Here is a 23,775-nt window from a genome sequence, read left to right as displayed (position 1 = left end):
TAAGGCGTGTTCCTCCCTGTAACCTGCAGGGAGGAATGACACTGACCCGATCTCAAAGTCACCCCAGTTTCCCTACAGGCGACGGAGGCTCCCACGGGTGCCAAGACCCTAGTGTTGCCATCAGCCCACACATTACCCACTCAAACAGGTCTGCTTGTAAATGTTTCACTAATCCTAAACAACAAAAAGACTTAAAATATCTGTCAATCACGCTGCCTCCCCGCTGTCCTCCCCGCAGCCCTCACAGCCTTGCTGGGAGGATTGCTATTGAGATTGTGGGCACGGAGCGCAGCGTTGCCAATGTGCTGTGGAAAATTAAACCCCAGTTGTGGGAACAATAGCTATTACAGAGTGTGTAATCAGCAGGAGATGGGATGAGCGTTTGTAATTCCAAGCTGTAGAAAGCGTTTTTAAAATGCCTTTAGTCTCATCCATACTTCTTTAATATTCTGCTGTCAAATACCTGCATTTTATAGCTAGGCCATAATTTTATTGAGGCACAAACTTCTACAGTATAATGTCAAGCTATGTGGTAAAGTCAAGTAAACATTTGTAGTGATTATATACCCAGGAGATTTCATAACATCATAGAATTAACCGGCAGCTCGGTAAATTACATATCGCTTGATCTACAATTGCTACATTCTCCAGCAAAGAACTCTGCTTCATCTACAGCAACTCTGACATGACATGTCAGCGCGTGGTGCAAACTTGTCAGGCAGTTATTGTGAACTAATATTAGTTACCACCTTATCTCATGTTTCTTTTCAAAGAATTAAAGTGCAATTTTCCTGCATTTTCTTTTGAAGAGAAAATACAATGCCAGCTGGTAAAACGAAGCAGTTTTCTCGCACCTTGTGATTTGTGCTAAAAATTGTTACCACATCTCCTTCACTACAGAGCAAGCATTCAGAGACTAACTCGATACAAAGGTGATAAGTCCTAATTCAAAATGAGTATCTTGAAACATTTAAATGCTACATGGATAAGCTATGTGGGGAAATGCAGCCTGCCTGCTGAGCAGAGCAGCGTGCCCAGCCAGCGGGAACAAGGTTCTTGTGGAGACATATGTTGCTAAAGCAGTCGATCTGGCACAAAGCTCATTAAACGCCCTGACAATCATTTTGATAAAGCATAAGCCAAAAGCTACTGTTGAAAACTTCAGGAAGGACAATGGTTCAAAAGGTTCAAAATAAAGAAAATGCAGATTTGTTTAAATAGGCTTTATAGTCTTTATAGACTACTTCAGTGATGCCAAGGTTACCAGTCAAAGCAACACCACAAATTGACTCGATTAGGTATTTGAGTAGAGCAATAAATTGCCAAATCAGCCACTGCATTTCGGCGCAGTGGTGAGTGGCCTTTAGTGTTCACTAAACTAATCTCCAACAAATCCTGTACTGTTTGTTCACTACCTGGGAAGTGTAACACACTTAAAGAACTTGCAGATTCATCACTAGCTAATTCTGTTTTCTAAACAGCATAAAATAAAATAAAATAAAATAAAATAAAATAAAATAAAATAAAATAAAATAAAATAAAATAAAATAAAATAAAATAAAATAAAATAAAATAAAATAAAACAAAATAAAATAAAACAATGTTCAAGCATCAACTCCCTTTATATTTGATATCAGTTTTAGGGCAGACTATTTACTGCCCCACACATGTCCAAGTAAGGCAGCCCGAGCCACTCGAACAACACAGGCAGTAGCTGGAGATGCTACTCTACTGCAACCCATTCAGGGGTGAACTGAGCCACAGCCTTGGCTTTGCCCCACCTGATCTCTAAGAACAGGAGCAAAAAGATGGACATACAGCCAGGGAGGTGGACAAGCTGTAACAACAGTGAGCTCCTTTCTGTCATGGGAATCTATCAATTAAACAATCAATCAATCAATATATCTACCTACCTACCTATCTATGTATTTATGCTGGCAAATTTGATCCTACTTTTAATCCTTTTGGCTGCATGAGCAATGCACTGGAACTGCATCTCTAAACAGAACTGACCTTATCGCTTCTGTATAGTTTTCTTTTACTAAATGACTAATTTATACTGTGCAGACTCTAATACACAGCCATCTGCCAAAAGGTGTAAAACCCATCTATATTGTAACAGAGTCTATTAATATGTATTAAAAGTCAAATTATAGTTGACATAAGCCTTTCCTGTACATATGAAAAATATGACTATTACACTTAAAATTTTCAACTAATCATGCATCACTGATTTTCTCAGTCTGAGTTTATAATTTAAACCTTTAACTGTTTCATAGCAGCTTAATCAGACCAAGATTTCTGATGGCTGTAGAACTGAGACAAGCCACTACAGTAACAACCAGAAAAAGAAAAAAAGTAAACAAAGAGGAACCTGTTATTGGAGGGAAAAAAACCCTAAAGAATAGAAAGGAAATTATTTTTACATAAAAATAAAATTAAAAAAACCCAAAACAGTGAGAAATAGTGTGCACCTACTTCCTTTGTTGTTTCATGTTATATTGGTCATGGCAGAAGTAGAGTATATGACATAAATCTGTCCAGATTGGCACCAAAGCCCAGCAGACGACAAAGTGGCATTGACAGATGATGTACAACAGAACAGACAACTGGAGGTGACTTCTGAATAAGCCTATGTCCATAACGGGGCTGGTCCTGGGGAAAGTGGTCTAGACATCAGACCCTGTCCAATTTACTGGTACAGCTTTGACTTCTGCAGAGTGCAGGAAACAATCCCTAATTTACATTTCACTTGCAGTTTTAGGCCTTTACTCAGCATAGCTTATTTAAAACCTTGAGACTCAACAGCCTGAAGTCTGTGAGCTGCTGAAGCCCAGAGCAGGAACACAAATTCCCAAATCTCTACAGAAATGGTTCCCTCCAGGACACCAAGTCCAAGACACCAAGTTTTCTTTCTTTGGTCTGTGTATTCTCCCCAAGTACTGACGAATGAGATCCACTTAGAAAAGCTTTTATTAGACTTGCTGTCTTTTTCCCATCCCTGAGTTAGCTTGTGTGAATGTTAATCACAGTCATTATACAGTTTACTGTCTATTAAATGCTTACCTTCATTCCCACACACACCCCCACCAAAAAAAAAAAAAAAATAGAACAGGTCAGGAGAGAAAATGAAGAACACAAGCCCCAAACCAGGAAGCCATTTGATAAAGAATATTCCCAGAGATTTAGAACCTTGATCTACTTGTCCATATTCCTTATTTCCAAACTATTCAAGTCATCTCTTCATATAATTGTCTTCAAAAGCAATGGTAAGAGAGAGCACAGTGATCTTCCCCATTACTTAGATGGAAAGCTGAGAGACAGAGAAGGTATTTTTCCAAGCAAATGTACAGCTCAGTAAAGGTATGAGGGTTCTAGGTAGACATAATAGCTCGATTAATTCTATATTCTTCCTAATATGTCTGCAGGCTCTTGGAGCAATCCACTGCATCAAAGATGCAGACGTAGGTATATATCCATGAACATGAAAAAGGGATGGAGGTGGACAGCAATAAATGCCTTTGCTTTCATTTGTCCTCATCGGAAATATTCAATTTCAGCTGTCTCAAATAGTGAGGCAAGAACACTGCTGTCTGTTGCTGCCTCATCTTCAACTTCTCACAATGAGCAACTTTCTAAGGTGAGGTGACAACATGTAAAACAAGGAAAGTCAGTATATTTAAGCTAGAAGAGCTGCCATAAGCACCTGTCTTGATAGTAGCATGCTCAAATGGGAGCAAGGCTCTTGCAGAAATCAACCCTTTTCTTCAGCATTACTCTCTAAAGGAAAATTTCCTAGAAAAGTGATGTGCAGCACAGTTTCTGCTTTGTGCAAGTTTACCATCTTGCCTTTCTGTGATTAGCACTGGCCTCTGCAGCACAAGCATGGACTTTCTAAGCTGCCTGTCCTGATATGAGAATATTCCACTGATCTCATTGCAACAGATCCATGGGATATCAGTATTTTGGTAAAACTAGAAAGAACCAGGTACATTTCAGTGAAAACCATAACCCATTAAATAAAAAAACCCAGACACACACACGCAAATGAATAGTGAACTTGCCTCAGACTAATTCTGTATCGATCTGAAGTGCAGAAGCCCTCTGTGTGTAATAGTGTGCCCTGAAGAAGAAAAATCATTCAAGTGTTTTCCCACCCTGTGTGTGCTGATGGTGGCTCCCCCCACATCTCCCCATCCAGATCGAGCAAGCATCAGAATACAAATCTGAGTGACTCCTGCTCAAAATCCACTGATGAAAAGACTTCTACATTTGAATTTTGCAATATGCACAAAACCAGCCTTTGGGGCCGTGAAACTACTCTCCATACAAGTATCTTAAAAGCAGAAGACTTAAGCACCTCAAACTCAAAGGAAACATTCTTTGGTTTTCTCCTTTTTGTAATGTTGACTGTGATAAATCTGTCTCCTGTTTTAATTATCGCAACCAGATCTTCCAGGAGGACCTGCTTCCTGGTTTAGAGATGCTTCAAAATTTAATGTAGATGATTAAGTAAATTATGCAAGTAATTAAAGGATTCTATTAATCTAATTACCATTCTAATCTTATTCTTCATATTATACATCCAAATCTCAGTATCTTATTCTATATTATTCAACTAATATTTCTAGCATGTAGGCCTATGACAAATTAAAGATATTAAGAAAACAATTATCTGCCTGATGTTTATACATCTGCAAGTCTGTAATATTAGAATAAACCAGCTTGACTGACAGTCACTTATACTCTTCCACCACAAGCAATCTGCTGCTCATAGGGTTCGATCCTCCCAAGACTTGAACTTTCTTCTAACACTGACTTGACGTGAAGATGACCTTAACTCCAGATGATGGAAATTTAGATGTCAGAGCATTTAAAAAGAGAGTAACTGCACATTTTGCAATACAAAGTTGTGGTGTGAGTTGTAGCAAACAACACACCCGTTACAGGAGCAAAGAGCAAACTACAGGAAAAAAACCAGATGACACAAACCACAAAATATCTGGTGCCTCAAAGCAGAATTTCAATGAAAGCAAAAAACTGTGAGTCTCAAGCATCTTAACTTTATCCTGGCCTTTCTTCGGGAGCCACTAAAATAAGCACTATTGCAATGTAAAATGCTACAAATAAAATATTGCGTTTAGAGCTGGAGGGTCAATTAGGAGGAGGGTTGAGGACAACAGAAACAAGTTTTTCTAGGGGCTTGGAGAAGTGCCATTTTTGCAAGACTTAAATATACTCATTGCTATGAATCTATGGGGTTAAAATTACCCAGAAAACTAATGCATGTGTAATAGTCTAGACTATAAAAGAAAGATACTTCCTTCTCATTTATTCTCTATTCCAAGATAGTCTTGTGTACTTTGTCCCCTTCTTCCTTTGGTGACCTAGCACCTACTAAATTTTCCATACAGTGTTTCATACATTATTGCATGCAGCCAACTCAGTCTGCCATTTTCTACACAGGCCACTTCAGTCCACCTAGGCTAATATTACAGCCAATTTAGTACAACCAGAGCTCTTTAGCTCTTTCTTCAGGCTCCCTGACCTCTCACTCTTGTAATTTCAGACCACCAATAACTATTTTGATCTGTAATGCTGCAGATGGTTTGGGAGGATTCACTTGCATCTAAAAATTAAAAATAAAAAAAAATAGGAAATGAAAAAAAAAATAATCTGCAGATGTAGCTATGGTATGAAAAGAGCAGACCACTGGAAAGGGAAAGATCAAGAAAGATGACACAGGTAATTTCTTCCTTTAACACAACAGACACTGCCCTTAGCAAAAAATACAGTTCCCTAAGGAATTCAAATGTCCTATTACCGCATTCAGGATATACAGATAAAATTCATGACAAAATTGTAAACATCCAGATCCAGCTTTTTTGCAGAGTTAGTTGATGCAATTCATAGGACTGAAGCACTGCAAGAAAATTGAATTAAAATGGACATGTGCTGAAGAACCATTGAAGAAATAGCTGAAGTAATCAAGAGATATCACTTCATAAATTCAGCATGAACTCTCTCACTTTAAAGTATTCAGTTCCCACAGCTGAAGGAGCACCTTCATGTAGACTTGCTCTTCTTTCACTTAAGGCTTCAGATGTCACAGCCAACCTGGGCAACACTCACACAAAGAGAGTATCAGCTGCAAAGTCTCCCATTTGCTGCCATAGACCAGAATGGCACCAGAGGCAGTTGCCATTGCACTGGCAGAGCTGGGGCGTAGGACACACACCTCAACATCGCCTCTGCACACTGCTGGGGCTAAATTACTCTGTTGCTTTGTCACAGGAAATACCGTAGCAAAACAACACACTCTGAACTCTCAAAAAAAAAAAAAAAAAAAAAAGGAAAAATCAATTCCTTTTGAATCTATTACATTGCAGATACTGACATTCTTTTCCCTGGATGATGGTAAAGCTGTAGATAACACACAGAAAATACATTCAGTGTCTTTTGAATCACAAAACAAAACCTGATGTTGAAGTGGGTTACAGAAATCCATTATAATAGGGAGTAGACTTGAATTTATCACTAGGATGCCTCCAGATAGATAAGTAATACTGTGATTAATTTTAATCTATCAGAATAATGTTTAAATATTAACAACATTCATCCCTCAGTTCATTTCAATTATTAACATTTGATTATCTATTAATTGATTGTATTATTTTTTCATCAAGTGCTGGAGTCTCTCTCTAGACTATTGCTACTCCAGCTCCTTCCTATCATGCTGAAATCACCCACAGTCCTATTCATGGTGGTAAACACAACTCCCAGTAGTGAGAAATTAGCATTTGTACCTTACCTGTGTCAGAAATTTGGACTTCGGAGGAAGTCTGTTTGCATGAAAAGAAAATAACTTTCACTTGAATGTTGTGACAATTTGATTTTACTACTCGGCAAACTACTGCAAACAGACAAAATCCAGGGCATCTGAGAAGAGCAATCACCTCACAAGGTGTCTACTGTACTGCAGATCTACTGTTGTATGAAGTTAACAGTTAGCTTGCTTTTCTTAGTAGCAAAATATTTGATCATACAGAAAGCAAAATGTGCCTTTTCTTTCAGGGGAGATCATATATCTAATAAAGAATTCTCTTTAACATAGATATGAGGAACTTATTACTTGAAAATGTCCAGATGCAACATAGCAAAAAGCCATAACATCATTCTATGTGTGTCATTATAGCTTTAGTGCTATGAACTGCATTTAAATTATTAAAATGCAACAGTTACAATTTTCCTCAGGATCTTGTGATCACTGTATTCAGCAGCATAAAGGAGACAGACCGAAAAGGGCAGTGAGGAATTCGATGGTATTAAGCACAGCAATGTCAGGGCAGCAGCCTGCCCACTCGGCATCAAGGACAGAGCTCATGCCAGGCAGTGACCAGGACCCATAAGCAGGAGCTGCTCTCACTGGTAGCTCTAGTTTTGGGAGGATAGTGAAGGTGCTTTAGCAACTACAAATTCAGTCCCCAGATCCACAGGATGCAACTTGTATGACAAGAAGCTTGAATTACAGGCCCTTTTATGCCATGATTCATAATTGCGGTTATTCATAATAAATTCATTCAACTTTTGTAGTTTTTTCTCCACCTTGTTTTTAACACTAGTTTTCCCATTGCTGCTTATCTTCATCATCAGAACTAACACCACGCTTACAGGGACATACAATGACTTACACAATTACTGATGATGGTTTTCTGGTGTTAACTAGCAGGATTTCATTACGATTCCATTCTGAATAAGATTAAGACACAAAGAAGGCTTCATATATGAGTATGCAGATTCTGCTCCGGTTCCGTGGAAACATATCACAAAAATGCACATGGCATTTAAATGCAATTTTTATGTAAAATACTTGGTATTAAAGGACAATAGTCAGTCCATATTTCCAGCACTCTCACTTAGAAACAAATACGAGCACACAATATTGGAACAAAATTAAATCTGAAGGGGAGAAATGAAGATAGAAAGTTTCATGAAAGCTGGAGTAAGATAACCATCCAGACACAAAAAGAGGCTGTGATGGTGAAAGAGAGGACACAAATAGCTTTAAGAAAGAAATTGCAAAGCCAGACCATCTCACCTCAGCTACTGCTGTCATATTATGAGCATGGCATTCCCCTTGCAGCTCCTTGGCCACCAAAATGCCATGCAGAAAATCCCTCTGGGACACTACGTGCACAGGAATGGCTCAATGCTCCTCTTTCCTCCTGTGTTCCCCCATTTAGCATGGCCATACTTCTACATATCACACATGTGAAACATACTGGAAAAGCAGTTATTGAGGACCAGTCCAGCTTTAGGGAGAGCTTTGCCCATACCAGAAATCAGATAACATTTATGATGCATATGAGTAAGCATCTGCCAGGATACACGATGACATGTTGCACAGCTAGGAGCTGCTGAGGAATGAAATTGGCCAGAAGCAACATTCAGATGACCTTTATACTCATAAATTAAAATGATAAAAGTAGAAAGCAGAGAGAGGACTCTTTGAGTTACAGCATGTTAAAAGCTTATTGACGTTGAAGTCAGAAGAAATAATGAATATTTAAATTCCAGTTCATATTAAAAAATCTATTAATGTTTTATTTTGTCATCCATAATGAAACAAGAAATTAGGGTAGTGATTCCTAATGATATATATGGTGCACTTGCAAAACTGCTGGCCCTAAGCAAATGCTCTGCTTAGTAAGAACAGGCAAGAGTGGACAGCTGACATCCATGTTAGCCTGAATTTTGACTTTACTAGCTTTATATACAAACCAGCACTTCCCCTGCACGCAATGAAATGCTTGTGAGGGCAGAAAGTAAGTTTAGAAAAGGCTGATGAGTATGAAAAACCTCAAATCTAACCTTGTCACCACAGTCCTTTGCTTTTCATCATGGTGCTTTTAATGAATTAATTTTGGACTGGAGACAGAAATTCAGTTCCCAAATCTGATAGGCTTCACACATGACCTTACTGAACCTTTTTGGGTCCAGCCAATCTTCTTTCAACTTTTGGACAACTTCTCTAGTCATACCATAAGTTTCTCTGGATGGGACCTGTACAAAATGAGTGTGATCCCTGGACTTCCCATGGGATAAACAGGTCTATTCTAATACATTTAATTATGGCCTGAAAGTACTATTTAAGCCTTAGTTTTTGATGCATTTTCCCCAAATTTGCCAGAAAATCCAGTCCTTCAATTGCAAACAAAATGATGCTTAAATCAGCCCTGTACCAGTTCATAAATGTAAACACAGTGATTCAACAGAAGAACTTACAATGTGATCCTACAAAAATGATGAATGAAAGTGCACAGACCTCAAGTAACAGGATACTCAGCAAGGTGAAATTATTGTAATTCAACACTTTGTAAGAGCTGAGCAAGGAACACCATCTGCTCCTGCACAGCATTGCGAGCCCGCTGCTTTCACACCCAGTGGGCTTTCCAGTGCAGATTAAATGACACCAGGAAATGAGGATATAAGTGAAAGTGACTGCCCTCGGGTTCCTGACAATTACTGCTGCTGTAAAAACCGAGGAACTGGAGAAACTCAGGACATACAGAAGAGCTTCTTCCAGCACTCCAGTCTGAAGGAAACTGGCAGGAGCTACATGGCACATGCAATAAAACACAACCAAGATGGAAAATACAGGATTGTCCTTTCTAGAGGAATCAGTGACAATAACAAAACCCCAGAAGTTCTCCAGAGATCCCTTCATCCTGCTTCCACACACAGTCTAACAGACATGACAAGGTCACACTGATAGCACAAATACATGACCCAGTGGATCTTCCCACCTCCACAGAACAACTCTTCACCCCTACCCTCCTCCTCACAGCTTCACTGAGTTCTCTCTGCCAAAGGGAGCAAAAATGTTCACTATTTCTTACTCCTTTGGTGTTTTTCCTTTTTCTCATTCAACCAGGACACAGGAAACAAAAATGATGAGCCACTGGAGAATGATCCCGACTTGCTGAAAATCCAGGGCTGTGTGGATAAGCAGACCTCGGGAAATGTGCCTGAATGTCAGATTATAACAATTTTACTAACTTGGGTTCAGCTAATAGAGGTTTTACTGCAGCACACTTCCCCACTATACTTCTCATTCATTTATTACGCAACAGGATCTATAAGTGCAGATCTACTTTGCATATACTACTACTCATCAAGAGCAGTTAGTAGTAAGATACCCTGGAGAGAGTACTATGAAAGATTATGTACTAATCAGGCCAGAGATGTCCCTGGAGAATACTAGCACTTCGGTGCAGAAGACAGACATGATTGCTGCTACAGCCAAAGATAAAAGCACTGAGAAAGACTAGTGAAATGGTTAAAGCTTTCTGCTCTGGATTCTGTACAGGATAAACTAGTCACGAACCCCTAATAATTTAATTTATTTGCATACTACTGAGTTGATATTTGCTTTAGCCTATTCCACAAAATAGTCTGAAATGTTTCTTCTAAATCTGGTTCAACTCCATTCCTTAATGCTAAAACGCTTCTATTTCATAATATACCAGCAGCCTAATTAACATTTCATGCTTATTACTTAGGCTCAGTCTCACAATAATCAATTCCAAAAAAACAACTTCCTCTAGTTAGACTAGAGGAAGGACTACTTAATCCTCCCTTTTGATACACGTAGTCCACCTCTGGTTTGCAATGGATTTAAGTCAACATGATTTGTTTATATTACCATACACAGAACTTTACTGTAAATTTAAAAAGACAAATAACTGTATTATTGTCTCTACAAATGGGGTATTTATTTATTCCGCTCATGTTTTTCCTCTGTCTACAGGCCATAAAGTATACAACCATTTTCAAACACAAATTTTCTGAATTTAATCTAAATTAAGCCCCATGTCCTATTTGCTAACAAATCACTGGAATACAAGTATTCACATTTGCTAAATGCAGCATGATTGTAATTACATACCTAAAAATCATAATGTGATAGTGTTAACAGTGCTTCATAACAGATTTTTTACCATTCTATACATAGAATACATCTGATAAGTCTATATGTGATTGCTCTGTTTGGCCTTAGGCTAGGAATTAAAGGCCAATCTTTCAAACTATTTCTTCTCATTATAAATGTTTCTACTGGGAAAATTGAAGAATGCTTTCTTTCTCATTTGAAGATCTTTGAATTCAAGCCATAAAGCTAATAAATGTGTCTTGAATTCACTTATTTTCTGGAAATACCAACTTGATTTGTACAGCAAAATTAATCACCCTTAATGGCTCATGATATTGGAAAGTTAAGGTGATAAACTTCAAAGTAGTCTTCTATAGCAAGAATCATCAAACAGCTGAGTTTTTTCTTTGTCCTTTCTCATAGCTGCTCCAAGTGCAATTGAGGAAGAAGACTATGGTTGGAAATGTGTCATTCATATTCCTAGGCAGTCTAATAACGCTGTATAAAACAAAATGACTTTCAGATTTATTTCCAAGTTCAAGATTGAATAAAATCACCTTTCTGGAGTCCAGGAATTTCTCCTCTGGGAAATAGTTGGCCGTCAGTGTGTCCTCCTCTTATAGGAATCAATTCTTATAGGAATCAAAATTAGGTTAAGTTTTCCATATCACCAGAGCAAATCTGGGCCATTTTTTCCACTAGAACAAAATTGCAGAGCTTGTGAAAGCCAACAAGGTCTGTACACACCCACGGAGCACCTGAAACTCTCTGAGAGCATGTGATGCAATGGCACAGCAACCACACTGGCTGTCTCAGCCCCTTCAAAGGCAGCGCTCCAGCGAGGCGCTTGGGAACTCTGTACCTTTGAGAAGGATCATCCGTCTTTCCTCTGCAGCAGAAGGGTCCCTGTGGACTTTACTACCAAAAGATCCAGTCTTTTTAATATTCAGCAGTTAAAAGGGGGAAAAAACAGGGAGAGAGAGGCAACTTAAATTCATAAGTACATAAACATCCTAAGTTGGACTGCAGTGGTTATGGACAGAGCATCATCTCAGACAGCCAAGCTGAATATACACAAATTCTTCACCCAACACACATAACTGCCTTTTCCTTAGCAATGCAGCCAGCATATTGTGGGAAGAATGGAGAAGAGCCCACCTAATCATGGCTTTTCTGCATGGCTACATATTCAATTGATTCTGTGCCCAGTTTACAGTGAGGAGGTGAGAAGCCTGTGGTTTCAGTCACTGCTTTCAACAAATATGGGTTTTTTTGCAAATGCAAAAGCCTGTACAAGGAGTTTGTTTTGTGGAAGCAGCAGTGCAAAAAATCCTAATCACACCAATGCTCATGGAAAATAAGGTGAATTCTTTTAGAAAAATCAAATTCATAGTCACTGAAGTTCCACCCTCACCTTTTAGGGTTATTTGCATAGCAGCTGGTCTGACCTGGCCTTCCACAGAAAAAAAATGGAAAATAATCATTGATCTAATGGCACAAACATATCTCCATTAATATGAAAACCTAAATATGCCAGTGTGGTGCATTTTGAAGATAGTTTTACCTTACTGCATCCTGTCACCCAAATGGAGAAATGTCAGCAGTGTATTAAGCAGACAGGAAAGCTGGAAGACTCATTAAGCCACATTTAAACTATGAGAACATGCAAAACTGAATATTTTCCGGCATCGTTAAAATAAAATTTAATTATAGAATTCGGGTTTATCTGTGTCATCCAATGTCATAATACTTCAAGAGAGATGATGAGGGGAAAAGGCAAAAAATCCTCAACTGCATTTAGTGTCACAGCAGTATCTGCATTATTCATCAGCAGTTGTGCAAAGACAGATCCAAAATAATTAGTATTACTCATGTTAACTTATGCAATTCCCCCACCTAAAAGAGAGGCCATGAAGAAATGCAAACTAATTCTAAGACAGACAACACAGTCAGACTTCAAAAACACAGTACCTACCTTAGAAGAAGAAAATTCACGCCCATAATTGTCTCTTTCCCTTGTACTTAATGTATACATCCAACATAGCAGAACAGTACTGGTCACCAAAACAAGCAGCACTGGCCATGTAGGAGACCTGCATCACTCCAGGGAAACCCCAGGGCAGGCAAAAATTCTCCGTAAACCCCTAGATTACTTGACATCACTCATCTCTGCCAAAGTCAGATGCAAGAGCAAGAAGGACACCCTCGCCATAACACTGTCTTCTCACAGAGGCTGCAAGCAGGAGATAGAGATTTGGGAGGTTTGTCCCGCAGGCAAATAGGGAAAGGCTAAAGACTGATCCATGAGAGCTGCATACAGCAGCTCACAGGAGACAAATTTATGTGAAAAGCTAAGGAAAAGTATATACATTCTGAAGGTTTGGTTGTTTCTCCCCTTACATAATGCAGTTTCTTTTCTTGCTAATTTTCCTTCAGCAATCATTGACATGAAAATTTACTCACATCTTACCAGTAAGACAGATAGCTGTTTCATCTTGAGATACAAGCCCTGAAGCATTATTGAATGGGTTTTCCCGGAGAAGGAATTTACCTGAGGCAAAACTGCTCTGCTTGTACTTTGTAAAGGAAAATATTGGTTTACCACTGCAAAACATACACCTGTGGAACATACACAGAAATGTTCCACACAGGAGACCTGGATTTCAGAGCGGAGACAGACAAGAATACAAAACACTTTGTCAGAGACTAAGGAAAGAACACCTAAAATTAAAATTGGTTCTGTGATTGGTAAGTAGAATACTCCCCATCTTTCCTAGATGCAGGGAAAATGAGGCCATTACAGAAACTTTTTAAAATAAATAACAGATTTTTTTCTGTTCAATCACACTTAATGGCAGATAGAAAATTCATACTATTTTCCACACAGTTTCATACAGAAGTAGTATATATAGACACTTGTGGCAACATGTATATTATTTGTCAACATACAGGTCTGCTTTCCCCTGCACATCCTCTTTTTGCAACCCAAAAATGTGCTGAGATGTACTCAAGGATTTTGCCCTTCTGCCTCAGATCAGACAAGTCAGAACTTTATTTGTACTGGCTGCCACAGACCATGCCAGAGAAGATGACAGTTCATCCAAATTTTTTGGGATTTAGATGAATCAAACTGAATTCCTATTTTGGTGTTTATGAGAAAATAACTGGGTTTTGGGGTTTTTTTCAGGTGCCTTTTTCTGTCCTTGACAGTTTCAACCACCATTACACAATGGATTACTTTCCCTCATCATTGTTCCTTCATTCTGCTTTCCACCTGTTCCATATTTCTTAAGTTGATTTTTTTTTTCCAGTAATAGGAATAAATACAGATATTCTATCAAAGTTCCTTTACTTTGAGTTTTCATGACAATAACCTAGGGCAAAGTCCCATTAAGTGTGCTATCTCGACAAGCACCTCTATTTGAAAGGATAACTGGCATCTACATTTACTTAATGTTAGTACAGAGCCAAAGGTACTATAAACACTAAAGTAGCAAGAAAGTTAGCAAAAGATTCGTATTCACTTCAGCAAGTTTAGATCCCTCCTCCATAAGTAATTACAAGAGACCACAGCACAGTTTTGCTGAATCTTTGACATATGGAACTACTTATTATTTTTTCCTCAAGGTTCAAAGAAGAAAATTGTAATAAAAAAATAATTGAACTTAGGAATCAATATATAAGCAATATATAAATGCATCCAACCAGACAGAAAAATTCAGTCAAGGTTTCTCAAATACGTATCAGAAGCTCTGAGAAATAACCACAAAAGATGCTGCCTCAATGTGCAACTTGCTCTTTTTACTGAAAAGACAGAAAGAAGCTGCTTCCACTCAGAAGGAGGCAAAAAAAGCTGTCAGTCAAAACCTGGCACGTACTACAGCAGTGAAACGTGGAGCTCATTAGGCATGAGCACTAGCACTTTCCTGGTGCCTACATATGCCAGCTGAGACTGTTCAAGGTTGCAAATGTTTGTGGTAGAATACTCTAAAAATCTAACAAATGCTTAAGAGGGTCTGTGTTTCAGCAGATGAAGGTAGTGTTTTCTGAAAGATAGGTTCTTACAGAGCACCTGGATTTAGGCATTTTAAAACTGAGGCACCCCAGACCAGAAGTATAATTTGTAAAGAAAATCTGATGTATTTAGTCAGCAAACAACTGGTAAAAATTAAATTCCCATACAACCAAGATGGCAGAAATGTTCAAAGGAATTGTTTCATTAAAGGTGAGTTTTATGCATTTTAGCAAGAAAAAAAGCACTGGTCACTTGAGATTAAATTCAGATGTGTCAACTTTGCACTGGCTAAACACTTGTCAGTGCCCCATCAGCACACTGAGCTATGAAAGGATGTCAGATACAGCTGTGCCCTAGGAGCTCACTGCTTACAGGGGAATGGCAGTGAGAGGTTGAGAAAGCTGGTTTTATTGAGAGAGAGAGAAGGAAAATAAAACAAAATAAAGCACACCACGGCCGAAAAAAACCCAACCAAAACATCCCAGCTAAAATAGGGATTAAGAAATAGTGGCTTAATAGAAGAACATCCTCATCTTATAAGATACCTACAGCACAGAGTATAATGCGCAGTAAGCAAGTCTCAGTGATGTAAAACAGTGAAGACATCAAAAGAAGATGGAAAGACAGGCTTAGATACAAAATACGACTACAGTCCATGCATCAACACATCACAAATGTTTCACCAAAGTGGTCTGATGTATCACTCTGATGCCCAAGCCCTGACTCATGCACCACGAACAGCACACAGGGGTAAGATGACAGTATTTCACACCTATCCACCTTGCTGGTGACCCCCATGGTTAACCAACCATTTGACATACAAAACCTGCTTTTCAATCAACTCAGAAATTTCAAACCTTCTTAGGGGTAGCCTCGGTGCTCCTCCTCACAGCTCAGGATTTCTGTGGTGCCTCTCTTTGCCCCTGTGTCCTTCTGGGATGATGCCACCTCCCTTCCTCGCACCTCACCAGGACCTCAGCAATGGGCTGCAGCTGCAGCACTGGCTCTGCAACATAGAGGAGCTTCTACAAGAAATCCTGACTATTTCTGAGAATTTAACCTGAAATACTCTGTAGATGCAATGAATGGCCATTTAAGTAGTGAGTCATCTTTCCTCAGATCCTTTTAAGGAACTTTGCTGGCACATTTTCAAGGCATATTTCTTAATACTTAGTTTTGCCACTTGCCGGGTGATAAATCCGAGAGCTGGAAATATGGATCATATGGCAGCAGAATCACATTTGTCAAGTGGAAAGCGTTTAGCACTATATTTTCCTATGTGCGGTACTTGTAAAGTCTGATATTAAAATATCTGTGTTTGTCCTTCTGCCCTTCATTCAATGAACTCTTCTTTCAAAAGAAGTCAGCTGAACTTGGTCAAAAAAAGATTCTAAATTCTATCTTCCATTACAGCTGAGCAAATTATATTTTAAATATTTTTAAAATGCATCCCCAAATTCAGCTCATTTCTGTCTTTGACTCTCATAGCAGTTTCAAGCTTTCCCAATGGTTTTCTTTTTAGTTTTTCACAGTCACCAGCAACCTACCACCCACACCTGCATTCGCTTTCTTGGAGGGTTTCTGTTACAACCAGCTTCAAGTTGGAACAGTTGGCCTATCAATTTTACACAGACAAACTACTAAAAGTACCATAAGACTCCACATAGTGTGTAAGTAACTGAAACTACTCAAGTATGATCACTTCCAACAAGTATATACTAGGCTATAATGGCCTCTGACAGAATTTCTCTTAGATCAATATGAAAAGACCTTCTACATGTGCATTTTTCTACAATGAATGTACCAAGCTGCAAATCTCTATTACAGAGATGACCAGATTGCTTTCAGGGAGATCTCAGAATTCACCAGACCACCTACTAATTTATGAGATGTGACACCTTTGCATTTTAATTAAATTTTTAATAATTTATTGAAATAGTAATTTTTTTTTATTATTATTCTAAATTCTCCAGTGGATGTCAGCGTGCACCTGCCTTTGGTATGTAAATAAATTTCTGTCTCTCTGAAGCTGACTGTTGAGATAATGCCTGTAAGTATTTTTAGCTCTCTTTTCAAAAAGGCAACGGGTTGCAGATGGGTGAAAGTAGCAGACTTAAAGACAGAAAAAAACCCAACTGAGTCAGAGTAATCTGGCTATTCATCCAAACCCAAGGATTTTATTACTGAAAATAAGGAGAAAAGAGATATTATCTCAGGTCTTGCTCTAATACAAGTAAATGATGTTATCTTATGCATCCAGATCACTGGACAAGTCAGCAGGGAACTGAACAACCACCTACATAGAAACGGTCCAAAAATAACAATTCATAATCATTTATTTAGTTATATCCTTACGTTACAAGTACTTGTAAATAAAATGAGGTATTATGACTAGTCCTGGGAGCCTAAAGAGATTTATATCAAAATAATGTTCCTACATATACACATGGTAATACTGCAGGGATTAACACCTCTTTAGTCCAAAAAGAGTAGACTGCTAACCTGTGATTTGAATATCAGAGCTCACTACTTGGTAATGCAGAATTCTACATATTGAAATACATATATGATCCGTAAAGGACACTTGACTCACATCAAGAAGATGAATTCACTGGAACAGGTTACCAAGGGCAGTGATTGAGTCACCATCCCTGGTGGTATTTAAAGATGAGTAGATGAAGTGCTTAGGGATATGATTTAGTAGTGGACAGATATGGTTGCACTTGATGCTCTCAAAGGTCTTTTCCAACTTAGGGATTCTACGAATTAATGGCATTAAATAGATATTTTGTGACTAAAAATCTCTATTCTTTGCAGGTCTACCAGTCCACAGTAAAACATACTTTTATCCTCTCACACATACACAGAAAAAAATCCCATATAAATCCAAGTTAAAACATTTCTTCTAAAAATTTTACATTCTACTTCTTAATGTTTTCACAGATTCTTCTAAAATTTTATATTCTACTTCTTAACATTTTCACAGAAACATGATTTTATATATATATATATTTCTCATCACATTATGGCACAACATTCATTCACTGCCTCATGGCACAACATGGAGGGTTCTCATCACCACCACCTGGACTACAGCTATTGACTCGAATGGGATCCGGTGCAGCACTTTTCCATCAGACACAACATTAAATGACAGATCACTTGTTTTGCAATTGTGAGAATGACTTTGAACAGAAAATGGAGAGAAGAAAAGCTATAGCTCAAGTTAATCCTAATACCAAACAACCTTTTTGCATTGATTTTTAATACTCACTACAACAAGGGAAAAAAAAAAAGTTTCAGGTCTGAACATAGCCAGCAAACCACAGGGAGTCCAAAGGCAAGAGCTCACGATGGGAACTTCAGAAAATATGTCAAAAGCATTAGCCATTCAGAGAGAGACAAATGACTACGTTTGTATTCAAGCCCGTTTGCTAAAGAAAGCGTTTAATAATGAGTGGCATCAAGAGCTAGCCTCAGTTTTTCTTAGGTGCAAAGCAAGCAACAAGCAAAAAGTTGAGCAAGTGTTTTCTTAGTATCATTATTCTAGTACTTCCACTAGTGCCTTCACAACACTAAAATACTGAAACCTTTCATAAAGCCACTGCTTTCCAAAACACTGTTTTAATTAGTGAAAATGCCTTGCTTATGATCTTGAGAACATCCGGGCAAAATTATCATTTATTCAATGGATGCCAGGCTGGGCTTTCTGAAAAATGCTCAACTACCCAAACTGCCCGCAGCGTGACCCCCAGGTCTCCCCAAGGAAGGTGTATCACTCCCCTCCAGCAGGGGCTGACTCCATCCTCACCCCCTAGCCCTGGAAAAAGGACTGGAGCACTCCAGAGGTGCTGGATAACCCTATATACACTTCCCATTAGCAGGAATTTACTCATATAAAATCTCAACCATAAGCCCTTCAGAGAGAAAAGAAAATCCTGTATAATGATCAGGGGGTTGGCAAAAACTCTGCATCTTTATTCGAAGGATAAAAGTTATAATCTTGAAATAGATTGGTTTGATGACAACTATTTTTTTAATTGGCAAAGGAAAAAATGGTATTTTCTGGGACAGCTTGTTGAGGAAATTAGGCTTTTGCACTTGTGCAGCCTCTCCCAACCATCCAAACCCCTCAATCGCTGGTGAAGAGAGGATTTTCAAAGGAAAGAAATTCAAACTAGTGCCTCCACTGAGAAAAAGAGCATTGTAAATTCTGTTTGAGAGCAGCTGACTAGGAAATCTCAATATATTTGCAGGCAAGACAGCCAGCCCGTACATAACACAGGCTGTGGGTAACCCTGAATTATCTCCTGCATGCTAAGGAAGACAGAAAATGTCCGAGCACTGCCTCATGCAGCACAATTTGGAATGCAAGTCAGTAGGAAATCCAAGTCAGGCTTTTAGGTTCATGGGATAAAAATATCCTGTTTTGCAAGAAAGGCTCATATTTTAATTACCCAGAGAGAATTACATTCCCTGTTATTTTGTGCTGCATGGGTATTAGCAACTTTTCACTTAAATATGAATTGTAGAAATGTAAACCAAAGCTGGTTCATGAAAACAACCAACCTGTAAGGACAGAGGGGTTCAACAGATCAAAACTACCTTTTGCATCATTAATCTGCATGATTTCATGTTACTGCCTTGGAAAGAATTAAGAAAAATAAGTATTTCTCTAATGTAGGTGTGAAGAATACTTCAAAAGGAAGGAAAGTCCTTCCCCTAAAACTAGTTTGCCCAGAACCACTGCACAGTAACAAAGACCTACTCATATTTGAAACTAAATCATTAACCAGAAAGCACTCAGTGGGAAATATAAGAGGTTTCATAGCCATCACGTCTGTAGCCTGCCATTTGTTCATTAATTTTCAAACGAGGGATTATAAGCATAGACAGTGTCCCTTTGTCTGCCTGTGTGACACACTGAGGATATAACGCTGAGTCCCTTGTTAATGGGTGTCCTCACCCCTCGCTCAGAGACAGAACTTCTCGTATGACGGCAGAAACCACGCAGTGACCTCCAGTCAACGCAAACTGAGGGTAACCAGCTAACAAAAAAATGTTAATTTCACAGCAGCTTCTTCCAAGCTCTCTGTAGATGCAAAAGCTGTCGTGGTAGCATCCGTGCATCCTAACACCTCAGGGCTTTTTGACAGCCCTTTTTCTACATTTATCAAAGCTTTAACCCTCATCAGATGCAGAAATCTACTGAGCATCTGTCAGGTGTCTGCATGCTATGCAGCAGATTACAGAAAATCAACTCTTTGGAAAAAGCATGCCTATTAAATCTGGAAGAGTGATAACAGTATCCAAGTTCTTGAATCTAATGAGGCAACATCACTTAGGGCTGACTCTTACTAAATGTATATAAGGAAATAATTCCCTTGTAATGAACTCATGTGGCAACTGGCTTTGCCCTTTCTGCATGCTAATGATAATAAATTCCATCCAAACTATTTCAGGCACTGAGTAGCTGGTATGCTGTACTTACCCTTAGCCGTGTATGCAAGGACAAAACAGCAACTACACTAAACAGAAAAAGGTGCATTAGGCCACATAGTAATATCTCTTTTTCCACTTTTGCCATATTCAGACTCAATCAGCAAATTTTCTGTCAGGATATAAAATGCTAAGCTTGGCAGGGAAGTGTTTAGAAGCAAATGACTTTTTTCAAAGCTAGTAGTGAGGAAATATGCAAAGTGAGATATCTGAAGGAGATACCTGCCTGCTTGGTAATGCTACTTGTTCTCAGCCAAGAAAGATGGCACAAGTCAAATAACCAGAGTATTAAACACGGGCTGTCAGTACAATTGAACAACAATCTATCTTATAGCTACACAGGAATAACTGTTACTGCAATAATTTTTGATCTAGCATGACAGGATGGATTTTGAAGAAATATGTCAATAGTATAACAGCTTTTAAAGAAAATCCCCAAGTAATTTGTCACATCTCTGTCAAGCCAGACTCAGGCATGCAAGTCATTCTGTAATGAGACATCAGCTTTTAGAAATTGGAGTTGTAACAACTCCCAAGGCTTAAATTCTTCATGTGGTTGATTTGGTCAGCTAAGATATCATTTCCGAAGTCTACTCAGTGTACACAGGTGGCATGGAAAACAGGAATCCATATATACCACACACCCATACATATACCATACACCCATAACACATGACTAAATGACTGAGGAGAAAGCAGCAGTCGCTTCTGACAAACACGAACTCCTGCAAACATTTTCCTGTTACTACCCTAAGCACTTGTCATACATGGGAGACATGAGCACTTGGAGAAGCATATGTGATTTGGGAAGAGAAAAGAAGGGCTGATACTAATAAGAACTGGCATGCTGCCACGGCTTGAGCTGACGAGGAGGGAATTTGTGAACACCGCCTCTGTCGACTCATCATCGGATGGATGCCGTGTGTTTTGTTTGTTCTTTTCTGGAAAAATGTCAGTTCAGTTAATCCAATCAAGGATGGGTCAGAGTGTCAGGATCAGGTTTCAGACTGTCAGAAAATAAAGCAATTCCTCATCACGTAATGACTGAGCTACTGTTGCCTCGAGACAAAATATTGGTAATATTATTAATTTGGTTCACAAATCATAACTTTTTACACAGTCACTTTCCTTTTCAAAATCTTCCTAGTTACCTCAAACTATATTCAGAGAAAACTGTAATTCAAATTTCTAGGCTGATCATAGTCATAGTTTTCAGCTCATCAGCAAAAAAAAAATATACAATTTTTTTAGTATTTTTTTTCCTATTCTTCAATTGACTCAAGCCCCTTTGACTTCATTAGGGTCCTCACAGATTAGGAGTTTTATTTATGTGAACTGGCCTCAGGATATTTCCAAAATAAATGCCAGTGGTAAATTAATTCTTTAATCCTCTTTATGCCACCGGATGTAAATCTGTACACATAATGTTTGCTTATCTCTTTTTGCTATTAATTCTTACATTTTTAATCACTTTCCACTCTCTAGCATTTACTTATGCTATTCTGTCAAAGAGTGAATTTAGAAAAGGAATTCAATAGCTCAGTCACTTCCAGAACATTTGAGGCACTGAGGGGCATGGTTTAGTGTTTGATAGGAATGGTTGGACTCGATGATCCAGTGGGTCCTTTCCAACCTGGTGATTCTATGATTCTATGATTTATGTTTTCATTTCATGGAAGGCACTGTGTTGGGTTTTGTAAAAAATACTTTCCTTACTTCCAAGGCACAGAGTTGTAGTCACATTGTTATCAAATCCATCTCAGAAAACTGGGAAGTCGTTTAGCAGAAAACGTGAGTATTCTTCATAGCAGAATGAAATACATTACTGTTTAGTGAGGACAGGACTTGGAAAGACAATAAACTGCTAGAACATAACAAAATATAGGCTATACCTTTCAAAAGAATCTTATATGGCATTGTTTAACACATCTTTTTAATACATTTATTATATTCACCATATATTTATTATTCCAATGCTTTCTACTATCCTGTGTTACAGTGGACATCAGAGCACAATGCTATACTAGGCACTATCTATTACTTATATTGCATTAATCTACTATTAATTTATTGCATCCCTATTTATATAGTGTTGTGGTAAAGCCTTAAAATTGTACATATTTTTTCTTACACACAGAAAACCCCTCATAAAATAAACCATGCATTTTAAGAGCTTGCTTTGGTAACAACATTCCCTTTCAAAAGTTGGCCAAAATCTTTTTTTTTATTATACCATGAAACTAAAGTGTTGGATAGGTCTTCAAGAAGTCATCTAGTCTGTTGGCCCTGTTGGCAAAACCAGTCACAGATCTGTCGTTCCTGGATGTATCTACTGAGGGAATGCTCCTTCCCAGCAGCTGGTGCCTCAGTGGCCACTCCAGCAGCCTCAGGCAGGGCTTACTGGCTCCATCAATGGTGAGTATCTCTCCAACACCCATCCTCAGTCATTCATGCCACAGTTTTGTCCTTCCTACCTACCCACAATGGGAATTGCCCTTTACATTTGTTTGGGGTTTTTTTTACATCTGAGGACTTACTCCTCCCCTGCCACACTTCTCTCTCCGTTTTTTTTTTGGTTTGGTCTTGTTTAGGATGGTGAAGGGAAGCAAACACTCTCTCAAAAGTTTTGCTTTTTAGGGCACATTCTTTTGACTCTTTTCAACGAAAATGTTCTGCACTTCCCCAGGGGGAGGACTAGCGAAAATACACTGGCTTCTTTTGCATGTATTTCAAATCCTTAAGACCTTTCCCTGGAGTTGCTCTCTCTCTCCCCTCCCCTCCAAATTCAGCACAAGATACCACCTGCTTCAAGGGCTTTAACATTGCCATGAAAAAAAAATCTCAGTATTGTCAAGCTATAAGCCTCTTAAAAAACCCAAAAAACCTCAGCGCACAATAACTTAAAAGACATTTCACAGCTTAACCTTCCCCATCCATCCAAGCCCAACGTGTTGGATGCTCAGATCCAAAGGACCAACTCTTTGTCACTCTCAGTCTTGCTACTGTTAGATCTGAAGATCTGAGATGTATCATCTCAGAGTGACCAACTATGACCTGTGCAAGGCTGCTGAAGTGGGATACTCCCACAGCGCTCCTGCCAGAGCAAGGATCAGACACCAGAACTGCAAAAAGATGCTGAAAATATAGCCAGGAAGGAAACATAATAGGAGAACATAGCCATAACTGCGGCGCACATATAGAAATAGTGTTGATGCTGTGCAGTTAACATGTTTTTGGAGAGTAATACAAAAATTACAAATCTTCAAGTCTTCCAGTACAACCAGTGAAGACTAATTAAGAGATAAGAAATATTTCATATGAAACTTAATGA

The 23,775-nt window shown here is 38.6% G+C and overlaps 1 protein-coding gene across 8 annotated transcripts in view; it reads right to left on the bottom strand.

Moving 5' to 3' along the window:
- The window catches only part of CHL1 (cell adhesion molecule L1 like), a 141,734-nt gene that overhangs the window by 78,662 nt on the left and 39,297 nt on the right, over positions 1-23,775 (bottom strand). Inside the window, exon 1 of one of the 8 annotated variants that reach the window (XM_069866249.1) lies at positions 15,803-15,956. The exons of the other annotated variants lie outside the window; for them this stretch is intronic. The gene's annotated coding sequence lies outside the window, so the exon portion shown is untranslated. Of the gene's footprint in view, positions 1-15,802; positions 15,957-23,775 lie in introns of those variants that run through there. 8 annotated transcript variants of the gene reach the window in all.

The sequence above is a fragment of the Phaenicophaeus curvirostris genome, chromosome 11 (assembly GCF_032191515.1).
Source record: "Phaenicophaeus curvirostris isolate KB17595 chromosome 11, BPBGC_Pcur_1.0, whole genome shotgun sequence".
NCBI lineage: Eukaryota > Metazoa > Chordata > Aves > Cuculiformes > Cuculidae > Phaenicophaeus > Phaenicophaeus curvirostris.
Note: the sequence above shows the minus strand (reverse complement) of the source record. Positions and strands in the feature narration are given on the sequence as shown.